Source organism: Bidens hawaiensis, unplaced genomic scaffold, assembly GCF_021521415.1.
Source record: "Bidens hawaiensis isolate Kalapana, Puna unplaced genomic scaffold, B.hawaiensis_p1.1 tig00004412_1, whole genome shotgun sequence".
NCBI lineage: Eukaryota > Viridiplantae > Streptophyta > Magnoliopsida > Asterales > Asteraceae > Bidens > Bidens hawaiensis.
The window spans coordinates 1-4,098 of record NW_027491265.1 but is presented as its reverse complement, the minus strand read 5'-3'; positions in this window follow the sequence as shown (position 1 = coordinate 4,098).

The window sequence follows — 4,098 nt, the reverse complement described above, 5'->3', positions numbered from 1 at the left end:
GTTTGAATTCGAATGACTTGGTTTTGCTTGGTTTCGTATAAAGTTTTTAATTAATATCTAAAAGTAAAATATATCATGAACTCAAGACTTTCAACTATCTCTTAACTAACCGATTATGTTACTAAAATAGTTAGGGTATTTAACTATCTCTTAACTAACCGATTATGTTACTAGAATAGAGATATGATCAATGAGTTGTGCGGCAGTGTGGGATTCTCGTAAATTGTAACTATAATATTTTAACTTTGAGTTTTAAAAAGGAAATGAAAGGTCTTAATAGAATAATTATTTTTTTTAAAAAAGAGTAGATTGAATATTAACAAACCAATAAAATAATTTTTTATATATTTATACTATATGCATAAATATATTAAAAAAAAGATATGTCGACTATATCGGGTATATAATCGGGTAAATGGATCAATTAATCGGATATATTACAAATCCTAAACCCTTCCTAATCCCAAGAAAATTTCAAAACCCATCCCAAACCCTTATGGGTCGAATACTACCCGTCCCAATTATGTTGGGTTTCGTATTTTCTCATCAAGTTACGGTTTCACTGTCATTATCTATGAAGTCAAAGACTTTACATATTATGATGTCATAGACCTTACGTTCATTCCTTTTGAAGTCAAAGACTTCATGCATCCTCTTTTATGACGCCCCCATTTTTTTTAAATACAACAAGGTCGAGTATATAAGTTATTGCATGTATCACTTTGATTATTATACGGGCATGTGAAATAATCAAAACTTTATACGCACATACATTTTATTCTTCACTTCACTCATTACAACTAATAATTTGGTTTAGAATACCTTGGTTTTTTTCTTCTAGCTCCCACAATGATCGATGGCCAGGTCTCGAATCAAATCTTATTATCAGAATAACGAGCACAAATGGTTTGAGTTTAAGCGTTTATGGCAACATTAAAATCTCTAAAACCAGTGCTCTCATACCAACTTATAATACCCAACTTTTTATTACAAGATTATTTTACTGAATATATAAGCAGAACATGAACATGGTCATGCTAATATTTAAACTTTTATCTAGTTATAAAAGTAGTTGACCTTTATTCCGAGACCTTAAATGAGCTAGCTTCTCAATCATTGCGAGCTTTTCCTATACACCAATACACAAGTAAGCATTAGTATATATATTAGAGTACGCAAGGTAAAATAATCAGGTGTGAAAATTGAACATATTTGTTGAACGAAAACATGCCTGATCATGTATGTCATACCGATCAGCGTACGCTACGCCAATATTGGTGTAGCCTGTGCTGGTGTCACACCCTGCCATGAGGGTCTGGGTGTTTCATGGACAAATTGGTACCAAATGCAAGCACCAGAATATTATTAATAAAAATAAATTACAACATTTTCACTAAATATTTAAGACAAGGTGTAACTACAGAACTATCTTTTCTCTAACACTGTTGCAATCCCATGGTAGGTTCTTCTAATATTCTTGGCAACTAATCTTCATTGTTCATGTTCATTGTTCGGTATACGCCTCTATCCTTAAGCATACTCATTGCAATGCTAATCCAAATTGTTATCCACATAGTACCCGAATGCATGCTAAAAAGCGTCAACTAAAAAGTTGACGAGTTCATGAGTTCAGCTCACATACACATAATAGAGTTGAGTTATAAAAAGTTTGTGTATATGTAAGTATAAAGCATGGTGCACATCAATCAAGTCCATAATCGATCCTATATCCGGTCATAAGTTCCCCTTAACTTACAACCGAACGTCACTCGTCCCCGATTATTTCCAATTTAATATAACTTTATTTTTTATTTTTAGAAAATTTAATACGGATAATAAAAATTACTACAAATTATGGTATTAATTAATACAAAAATCTTAAACTCTTAAGGATACTAACTCCATATCCAAAAATTAATACAAAATCAACTTAGAGTTAAATTACAAAATTACAGTAATAAAAAATAAACTCTAGTAACGAACTTGGGCTCGGTTGTAGCTTATTTCTCATAAAAATCATGTATAGGAAGATTCAACATTCATGCCATGTAGTCAAATGTTGAGACTCAGTTTTACCACATTTCTTGTGATAATATCTTGTTTTGGGCTCAATTTTAACAAATTTCTTGTGACGATATAATGTCTCGTGATTAATCATAACAATTTTCATGATTTGGTTCATAAAATATGTCGAAAAAGCCGGTCATTGAATTGACACCAAAATAACATTATACTATCTATTATACTATCTATTAAAGGAAAACTATAGTATAAGAGGTAATTTCGTAATTTATGCTACAGTACTATGGATGATTTTGTAATTTGACCAGGCATTTAGCCCAACCCCACATTAATAGTCCACACACCCATTTTGCATTACACCTATTGCAGTCAAACCCAGTTTACACTTTGAAATCGCAATAGTCCTTTCACGATAAAATTAATATCTAACACCTTCACGTTTCCACCATTCACACAATAGGTGATGATGTAAATGATACCAAATATTATATTATTACAATATTGATGGCAAGGCAATTTAACCATTCACACAATAGGTAGTGGTGTAAACAATACCAAATATTATTATATATAACAAATGGCAACTTTGGTGTCGCAAGGACCCTCGTTGGGTTATTTGGCGGCACTTTAGTGTTCGACGAATTTTTGGGGTTTTTTTTTGCTTTTTGTTTTTAAGTTGTAGTATCGTAACGAACATAACGTAAACCGACTGAATGACAATTTTGTTTTTTTTTTTAGTTCCGGTACTGTAACGAACGTGACGGAAACCAATCGAATTTGCATAAGCTCGCTACATTTTGTTTTAGTTTTACTATCGTAACGAACGTAATGAAAACCGACCGAATACCAAATTTATTTTTGTGTTACTTATGATACGTAACAAACGTGACGGAGACCAACCGAATTTGTGTCAACTCACCGTTTTTAGCGCCTTGGATTGACAACGCTCGATTTTTACCGACCGGCAAACCCCCATTGTGCCACCTCAATTTTTTTATATTTTTTTTTGTTTAGTTCCAATACATAATGCACGTAACCAAAATCGACCAAATTCGCGTTGACTTACCACCTCATCACCAATGCCTGACAACATTTAGATTTTACCGACCTGTACTGGCGTCGTGAGCTACTATTTCTATATAAACGTACAAAACACTGTGTGACACATGGCGATGTATCAATCACTCCTGGCTTCTTTTTCCCGCTCAATCTGATTCCGGACCAGGCGGATCCGTTTGATCTAAAATTGACCCAGGTGGTTAAACCCGTTTCCAATTACAGTTACAATTAGAAGCTGATTTTCTGGCATCATTCTCTTGATTCTCGCTTTGTCGCTGTAGATGCTTCCTCTCGAATGCAATTTCAGTTCTGTTTCGATTTAGGTATGGCCAATTTGTTGTTTTCTGGGTACTCATGCACAATTAAGTCTGGTGCAATTAGGTTGAAGAATTAAAGCCAATGGTTCATTGTTATTTGGCTTTTCTTTTCTTCATCATAAGGATTTCGTTTCTGTTTTAATGACGAATACAAACCCTAATTGAATATAAACATGTCATTCCAGCTTTGTGAATTTATTTGGTATTGCATGTTTTTAAAGAATAGAATAGTTGATGTAAGCAGTTGAAAGTTATTACTTTTTTTTTCTATTGAATTAGATATATCTCTGCAGGAAGAAAGCAAACAAGTATACTATAGAGATTCAGTATCACGATAGCAGCGGATGGATTGTTGAGATGCTGATCTTTTAGTAAAACAATAATAATATGTCAAGTTAGTAGTTAGAGCAGCAGCATATTGACTGATTATGGACTCTACTGATTGTGCCTCTCTCAGGTTATTTATATTACTCAGCAAAGGCTCTTGCTATATTCACAGTTTATAAATCTTTCACTGATTTGGATAGTGCATTTATATTACTTTTTTTTCTATTACAGTATGCAATTCTTGCAAAGTTTGAAACCACCAGTCTATAGTAATTTAGGAGGTATGACTTTAGTATAAGCCACCTATCATCATATTCACCAAATGTACCCAAGACTTGTGATTCTGTCTACAGTTCGGGTTGGTTGCAAACGG